Genomic DNA, 9711 nt, shown 5'->3' on the forward strand with positions numbered 1-9711 from the left:
TTGAGCATTTGTCACATGATGAATATTAAGCTTTAGGAAAAGAGTAATGGGGAATTTTATCATTTTGAGTACTACGTAATAAGAGATGCTTACCATATCTTACCCGCTACACATGAACTCGTCAGAGTTTAGGGAGTTGGAGAAGACACGCCAAGCAACATGTTTCTTTTACCAACTTTAAACCGCTGGAACTTTACTGAACATACCTCTTGGCCCTCCAAACCACGACTCCCAAAGTTTCCCTAAAGAGACTTATGAGCTTGGGTCATAAGCTGAAGATGAGATGACGTATCTCGGGTTTTGTTGTCATTTTGTGTAAATATGGGCTCTTGTTGAAGAAGCTGCTTGCTATGAGTGTAAGAGAGGTAATATGGGTCGTAAGCTTTGATTCATTGCTTAAGCCCAATCCATATGTTGATGTTGATAATGTCGTGGGGTTATGATCCCAATTGATGAAGAGGAAATGTGGACCATGAATCCGCCTCTTGAAGTAAGGATCTTGCAGGCCATGTGAGCCCAATCCTTGTAGTTGAATGAGATATGAACTTATTTTGGGTTTTAAATAGATTTACCCAAAAATCAATGATATTTTGATGTGGCATGGGGTGCCAATGAAGTAATGCTACGTGGGCCGAAAAAACAATCCTCAACAAAGAGTAAAAGCGTTTCCTCAAAATTTAACTTTATACCAAAATCACATTTTTGTTTTCTATAGTAATAAACCACTTAGATCAGATTTCATTCCATTCCTAAAAGCATCATCATGAGAAAATGCTACAAAAAAACTATTTCAACACACTATTTATTAATACACCATTTAATAAACCTCATATTCTTGATATGCAAGGAAAGGTAAATAAAGATACGTATACACTTACAACATAGTGCTGGTCCATGTAAACATTTTTGTTTTTGATTTTCTTCTCTATTTAGTTGTGAATACATTCAGTGTTTAAAAGATGGGCCATGCTATTATAAACACAAGGTAGATTTTAGGATCATTTTAATTACAACCATAAACTATGCATATAGCTAATTGTAATAAATTTTGTTTGGAGTATGTTAAAGGACTCACCGCAAATGCAGCAGCCCATGCTTCCTCACTGGCCATCACCGTATTTGAAATGGGGTCCCATCCCATTCCTGTACATACGATGAGCTGAGAGAATGTGCGATGTCGACCTTTCATTCGTTGATATTTTTGTGTAAGTTGTGTCTTGTTGTAATTTTTATTCACACATTTGTTAAACTCATTCATAACAACTGTCCAAGTTCCAATCTTGAACTGGCCTTGGGGCATATTCCCTTTAGCGTCCTCTTCTTACAATACATCAGTGAAATGTTTCTCGACTGCTTCAGGCCACAACTTCCTATCCTCGGCATCAGCTGTTCTCTCTTCCATCTAAATAAATTTTGGTATACTTACATAGACTCGTCATTTGAAATTGTATGATATGGATTAAAAAACATTAATTTCCTACTCAGTAAAGACCCAAGCAGCAAGCATATAAGAGAAACTAAGGTCTAAATCTGGAAATTTTAAGATAGATTTTCTAAATTTTAATATAATATAAGCAAGGCCAAGGACCATAAATGGTCATATATGATATGAGAACCCAATAATTGAAAAGCCTGGTATTGAGAGCATCTTTATCCATACATCTACTTACTCTTTGTTGGGATAATGGCCAGCCTTACTGTTTATTTTTTTAGGAAAAAAGAAGGGGGAGGGGGGAGGTAACAAGGGTAAAAATGATCTAATTAGATTATTATACAGCAGGAGAGCCAAAGAGCAATAATCAGTTGCATGTGGACATTCCTATTTGGGCATGGGAACAAGCAGTACTGAACACATTATATGGTTTGTGTGTTTGCAACTGCAAAAATATAATATATTGTTCCTCATTTTATTTTACAAGAAAATTTAAAAAAACTAAAGAAAAAATACATAGGTATGCATTGTATACACATCAGTTTATCATACACTTGCAGTGGCATTGTATATTTATATAATTGTAAGTGATTATCCCTTAAAAAAAATTATAGTGATGTCAATTTAATTATATCATGGACCCTTTTATTTTTTTACTAACTAAAATGATAGTAGAACTAATTCAATCAAAACCTTTGTACAAAAGGCAAGAGGAAATTAGGACAATCTCTATCCATATTATGTACTATATTTGACACTAGCCTCTTATTTTGTTAACACAACGTACATAGAGACTATAATAAATACATGTGATATAAGTACAATTAATTTTTAAAATATTGTATTCCATCAAAACTTAAAATTTTGTCAAATGAAACGGATTATAAGTAGATCATGTTTACTTGTATAGTGCATCATTTACAAATGCAGAGGTACTGTAAGAAAGATGGATTATTCCTTTGAAGTAGTGGGTAAGGGAGAATGGCCCGAGTACCTAACTTTATGCCCTTCATTCTTTTGACAGCAAAAGATACATGTTTACAGTTTACAGTTACAGTTACACTTACACCTACTAATCTCAAGTTCACATCAACAACAACATAGAGGCCACAAAATGAAGACAAAATACATGACCTAGGTACAAAATTATAACAGAACAAGCAAAAAAATGATTCACAACCTATGAAATTATAACAATTTACATTTAGGCAGACCTACCAGTAAGGGAACACGATGAGAGGAGGAAGCAGATGCTCTGTAAAGCACGAGAGAGGTGGATGAGGATGAGAATGAGGCTTCCATCTGAATGAATATGTGGGATTAAATAAGCCCTAAGCTGGATTAACGTCAACTGATCTGAGTTAGATTGGGATGCGAAAGAAAGCTGCAACAAGTAATTAAGAAAATTACAAATCTTTACCTGACCAAGCCCTTCGGACTATGTGAGTTTGGCTTTTTGTTAGCACCAGAGCTTCGTAGGTGAGGGTGGGATCTCTACGTGGATTAGGGGTAGTTGGGCATGGAATTATGATTCTAAGCAAGGGGTTAATGTGATTGACTAAGGTTGGTGATGTGGTGTAAACTGAGTGTGTAGAAGACACGTTTATGATGGGTCGGTGAGGATTTAATGGCGCTGGGTCGGTGAGGGGAGTTATGGAGGTGGAATGGCGCTGGGTCGGTCAGGGGAGTTATGGAGGTGGGAGAGTTCTGGGTTACTCTGATTGTGTGATCTTCGTACCAGGTGCGAGAGGATTCGGCGTGAAGAGATGAGAGTAAAGAGTGGAGACAAACTTGAAAAAAAGCTAACCAGGTGGGCCCCATAAGAGTGTTTAATATAATTACCGAAGTGCCATTGAAACTAGTGTTTGTTGTTTAAAATCAGCACCGAGGTGATTTCAAAAACATCTGTTTAAACATGGGTTTTTGAACAATATTTTTCAAACAACCTTAAACAGAAATGGTCCACCAAACACGTTTTTTAAATTTTGGACACTAGTGTTCAGTGTTTAAACACTGAACACTATGTTTTGAAATGGGTGACCAAACGGCCCCATAGACATCCAAAGAGAAAACACTTGCATGAAATCATGACTTTAAAGGATTTTCAGTGTTCATTTTGTTGTGCTAGGTCTCATCATACTCCTAACTATTTTAGTGATTAGCAAACACTTAAATCTCAGTGAACAAATACTTGAATCTCGAATTGGGATAAATGAAAAATTATGACATTTCAAAAAAAAAAAAAAAAAGTCTTTGAACAGCACATGCAATGAGACTAGCATATTATTATTATCATCCAATTTTTGCATTGCTTCTAAATTGATTGTGTCAATTGTTTGGTTTTGAAAAATCAATATAATTAGAAATGGTATTTTTAGAACACTAGTCAAACTGAATGCTTTTAAAAACCATATGTGCATGCTCTGATGCTCAAATACTTTTTCTTTAAGAGCATACGTCTAAAATAAAATTTCAATCCATTGTATTCTTAGTGTCCTCTTTGTCATTAATATAGGTCAAGAGGTCCTCAAAGCTCAATTGGATTTTTGTTTTTTGTTTATAAATACTTTATTTAATAAACCTGCATTCAATTATAGAGGTATTGGTTAACTGCCACTTGCTCAAAATCCTTTTTTTTTGGGCTGAAATTTTAAAGTTGTTCAAAATCAAGGTTTTTTCTTTTTCTTTTTTTTGAAGCAAATCAAGTTTTATTAATTTCTAGATTCTCAAAAAAAAAAAAAAAAAAAAAAATTTATTAATTTCTTCAATTATTTAGCATTTGAAAAAAAAAATCCCTCTAATCACATAGTTGCCAGTACCATAATTATTACCTATTCATTCTAACTATATAGTAATTTCTTTTCTTTGAAAAATTAATACAATTAGAAATATTGTTTAAGTGGGTTCCAATTAACTCAACTTGTAAAGTCTCTCATGGTTGAATAAGAGATCTTGGGTTTAATCCCCCTCTACACCAAAAATCGATTGGTGTCTTGGTTGAAACCTTCTCCAAAAAAAAAAAAAAAAGTTTATAGAACATTAGTGAAACGAAATGCCAAAAATAGTCAAATAGATTTTTATTGATAATGAACCCTATTGAAAAAAATCTTTTGATACACAATATATATTGTAAGGACACGATTCTCTGGCGGCCCAATAAGGATGTTGGACTCGCGCATGAAAGATCCCTCACAATATGATTTGTAGAGAGTGGGCTTGAAAAGCTAGCCGCTGATCACGGGGCGGTGCCCAATCCTGGTTTTAGAGGAATTCATGTAGAAAAAAGGAGTTGGGCTTGAACATTTAAGCCCTAAGACGTCGCACCTTATGGGATGGGACTCCTCGGAGTTGATCCGAGGACCATTGAGGCCTTACCCCGATTATCCAACGACGGACTTTCTTCAGTGAAGTCCGGTGTTGTTGAGATGTTCTCCCCCATCTGATCTTTCTTTTTCGGAGGTGGGATGGGATCCCCCTTTGATTTACTTTCTTCCTTCTTTTATACTCGTCTGCGTTAATTGTCCTTCGTCCACGTGTAGGGTCGATCTTTGCAAGACTGATATTTGTCCCATCAGTCTAATCCCAGAATTGTTGGGGATGGTTGATAAGGCTGCAGAGTATGGCTCTGTCACGTGCTGGGTCTTATCTGAAAGGGTAGTAAGGATAACTTCCCCAAGATATTTTGGATCTCTTCACAAATTCGTCCCTATACCAGTTTTACCCCTTTATTCCGGTGGGATTCAGGATCTGCCGAGGACTGAACTGTCCTCGGCTGCCTCCTAAAATTGTTCTGCGTGCTCTGTATTGTAGAGCTTGGGCCACAGTTCTCCTCGGCTCGGGCCTTTGGACTCTCTAAGGGCAAATGAGCCTGGTCCATGAATTATTGGGCCCCACAATAGCCCCTCAAAACCCTTCTATCCGATTTTCGAGTTGGGAAGGAGGGTTTTGGCAAAACCGGGCCCTTAATGTGGCTTATTTAGTTCAACCCCGCATTTATGTGAGCGGTTTTCCACCTGTCCGGGAAGTTAGCCGGTTTTCAAGGGATTCCGTTTAATCTGCTCGTGATCTACTCCTGCCACTTGGCTGTCCCAGACGCGCCCTTAATGAATCCTCTTTACGAGACTCATTTATGTCCGGCGGCTCATCTGATAAGGTGGGGAAATGGAACGGACGCCTCTTTTTTCTTCAGATTCCTTTGGGAAACTTGAATGCATTTAATACCCTCCGTTTTGCCCTTCCTATAAGAAGGCAAGCAGGAGGCCATCACTTTCGTGCAGACTCCTCTCCTCCCTTCTGAGATCTGAAACCCGTAGCCTCCTTTAGCGCCTGCTTAGCCCGTTTGTTATACACCATATCAGTACACGCCTACCATAACGAACGATGAAGGAACCATGCCCCTCCTCAAAACACCATGTTCCGATAAAGCTTGAAATGGCTCGATCGGGGCAAGGGTGGCGCAGACTTAAGATCTGTCCCGCCTCTTTTTCAGCCAAAATCCGAAGCAGGGGCTCGTCATGTCGAATTCTCGGCGTGACTGAGTCGAGAACACCCAATATCAGCACCACTCGGCTCCTCACGAGCGTACCTAACATGGCACTAGTGTGTTAGGAGTCAGGGCTGAGGCAGGGGCGAAGTGCTTCTACTTCTCCCTCTCTTTGTCCTTTCATTTCTCCCCCTCTTCTTCTCCTCCTTCTCTTACTCATGTCCTTCATCTTCTTCATTCATCTCCTCCATCTTCTTCATTGATTTCTTCCTTACTATTTCCTTCTTCTTCGTTCTTTTTTTTTTTCTTTGAAGTGAGTTCTTCTTTTAGTATGAGCAACAGTGAGGCAGAGATTGGAGAGACTTTGAAGACAAGTTTAAAAGGCGCTTGACCGTTTGCTTATCTGTACTGTGGATGTTAGTGCTGCTTCGGCAGCCCCTCTTTTGTATAGGCTTGTTGAAGCCCCTTTTTGTACATTGCAATGATTTTTCATATTAATAAAAGTTGTTTCTATTTCATTTTGCATGTTTTGTCTCTGTTTTATAAATTTGTAAGCGCTGCTCGGCACAATAATATAGCATCTAAATCAATGACGACTAAGACCAAAATACTTAATAATAAAAAGATGTTGCCATAACTTTAATGGAAGTGCTTGGCATAATAAGGCAGACCAATAAAAAGTAATACTTACCCCCTTGGCTTGGGTCCGAGGACCATGCAAGGCCTTGGTTCTATCCAAAACTTGTAATAATAATAATTTTTTGTACTTGGTTTCCCCATAGGCTTGAGTCCGAGGACCATACAAGGCCTTGGTTCTGTCCAAAACTTGTAATAATAATTTTTTGTACTTGGTTTCCCCATAGGCTTGAGTCCGAAGACCATACAAGGCCTTGGTTCTGTCCAAAACTTGTAATAATAATAATTTTTTGTACTTGGTTTCCCCATAGGCTTGAGTCCGAAGACCATAACAAGCCTTGGTTCTGTCCAAAACTTGTAATAATAATTTTTATACTTGGTTTCCCATAGGCTTGATTCCGAGGACCATACAAGGCTTGGTTCTGTCCAAAAACTTGTAATAATAATAATATTTTTGTACTTGGTTTCCCCATAGCTTGAGTCCGAGGACCATACAAGGCCTTGGTTCTGTCCAAAACTTGTAATAATAATAATTTTTTGTACTTGGTTTCCCCATAGGCTTGAGTCCGAGGACCATACAAGGCCTTGGTTCTGTCCAAAACTTTATGCCCTCCCTTTTTCTTTTTGCACCTCTTTCCTCAGGTGTCTCATAAGTTGCCGAGCAAGAAGTTGTCCTCGGTAACGGTTATTCCTTGGTGTGGGCCATAGTCCGTGGGCTTCCATGCAGAACGGGCCTGGGCCGCGAATTTATTAGGCCCACAGATTTAGAGGCATTTCCGTAGTCTTTGGTCACGCGGTACTTTTTGGCGTCCCAGTATTCGAGGTGCGCCTTCACGAGGCTCCTTTAATCTCAGGGTTGCAGACAGCATTGGAAATCGAGCCGGAGACATTTTGTCTGTAGCGTTCCTTGGGACGCTGCGTGAATTAAATGCCATCACCTCATCTTTTAAATAAATAGGAGAGAAAGTTGCTTTACCTTCGCACGAATTCTTCAGTCTCCTCTCTTAGTACATCATGTTTGAGGCGAGGATTGGGGCAAAGAAGCTCTCTCCGCCACGAAAGCTCCGTGTCTTCCTGAGACTCTAGATAGTGAGGTACGGGCCAAGGAGGCGTAGACCCAAGAGAATATTTCAGTTCGAGAGAGGGGAAAGGATGTTTCTCCCTCTTTTAGTCAAAATCCGAAGCAGGTTCTGGTCATGCTAGATTTTTGGTATGCCCGAAGAAGGAATTTCCGCCATCAGCGCCGTCTACCTTGTAGCAGGCAAATTTTTGCGGGGACTTCCCAACTTCCGACTCCCTGCATCTTTTCTGTAGATGGTGTTAGCCTGAGGTCAGGTTCTTTGGCTGCCTGAGTTATGGGCATGTAGAAGCGTCGAGGAATAGTTTCCTTAGACGACATCTTGGAACAGTAGCCAACCTCTCCTCTGAGATATCTCCTCGGCATCATCTTCACTCTTTTGTACTTTTCTTTTGCTTACGCAGTTAACTCTAATGTAAGCTGGTTTTAGCTTTTATTGTACACTGTACTGTTCTTTTGTCTTAATAAAAGATGTGTTTATTTCTTTATACATACTTTTTTTTTTACAATAACCACTTTGGGTCTGAATATTAAGTCTAAGCCTGCCTTTAACAATATGCTGGGCGGAAGAACACTTTAATACAAACCCTTATTAGTTTAAACTTGCAAATATTATCAAGTATAACAATGGTAATCCTCAATAGATTGAATTCATGGAACTAATCGAGATAGCTGCTGAGCGCTGCGTGATGCACGCTAGACGAATATCCGAGAGTGCAGCCGAGCAGCGATGGACTTGGATCGTGCCCTTGGGGTAACATACTGTGCCGTATCGTATCAGCCCCTTTGGCACTGGGGATCTGAGGGTAGACCGGGGAACCCGTGCAATTAAAGGATTGACCCAACTGTTAACGAGAAGTTCTCTTCGGATGGATTTTGAGGTTTATATGCCGTAGTAGTTTCTTTTTTTTTTTTTATAGTTGGTTTCCCCATAGGCTTGAGTCCGTGGACCATGCAAGGTCTTGGTTCTGTCCAAAACTTATAAGATTTTCTTTTTTGTACTTGGTTTCCCCATAGGCTTGAGTCCGAGGACCATGCAAGGCCTTGGTTCTGTCCAAAACTTATGATCTTTTTATGTACTGGTTCCCCATAGGCTTGGTTCGAGGACCATGCAAGACCTTGGTTCTGTCCTTTTTATGTACTTGGTTTCCCCAAGCTTGAGTCCTGGACATGCAAGGCCTGGTTCTTCAAAACTTTAAGATTTCTTTTTTTACTTGGTTTCCCCATAGGCTTGAGTCCGAGGACATGCAAGGCCTTGGTTCTGTCCAAAACTTATGATCTTTTGTACTTGGTTTCCCCACACTTGGGGTCCCTTGAGGCCTGAGTCCGAGGACCATGCAAGGCCTTGGTTCTGTCCAAAACTTATGATCTTTTTATGTACTTGGTTTCCCCATAGGCTTGAGTCCGAGGACCATGCAAGGCCTTGGTTCTGTCCAAAACTTTTGATCTTTTTATGTACTTGGTTTCCCCATAGGCTTGAGTCCTGACCATGCAAGGCCTTGGTTCTGTCCAAAACTTTTGACTTTTAATGTCTTGGTTTCCCCATAGGCTTGAGTCCGAGGACCATGCAAGGCCTTGGTTCTGTCCAAAACTTTTGATCTTTTTATGTACTTGGTTTCCCTATAGGCTTGAGTCCGTGGACCATGCAAGGCCTTGGTTCTGTCCAAAATTTATATTTTCTTTTTATGTACTTGGTTTCCCCATAGGCTTGAGTCCGAGGACCATGCAAGGCCTTGGTTCTGTCCAAAACTTATGAGATTTTCTTTTTGTACTTGGTTTCCCCATAGGCTTGAGTCCGAGGACTATGCAAGGCCTTGGTTCTGTCCAAAACTTATGATCTTTTTTATGTACTTGGTTCCCCATAGGCTTGAGTCCGAGGACCATGCAAGGCCTTGGTTCTGTCCAAAACTTATGATCTTTTTATGTACTTGGTTTCCCCATAGGCTTGAGTCCGAGGACCATGCAAGGCCTTGGTTCTGTCCAAAACTTTTGATCTTTTTATGTACTTGGTTTCCCCATGGGCTTGAGTCCGAGGACCATGCAAGGCCTTGGTTCTGTCCAAAACTTTTGATCTTTTTATGT

Source organism: Quercus lobata, chromosome 5 (genome assembly GCF_001633185.2).
Source record: "Quercus lobata isolate SW786 chromosome 5, ValleyOak3.0 Primary Assembly, whole genome shotgun sequence".
In the NCBI taxonomy this organism is placed as follows: domain Eukaryota; kingdom Viridiplantae; phylum Streptophyta; class Magnoliopsida; order Fagales; family Fagaceae; genus Quercus; species Quercus lobata.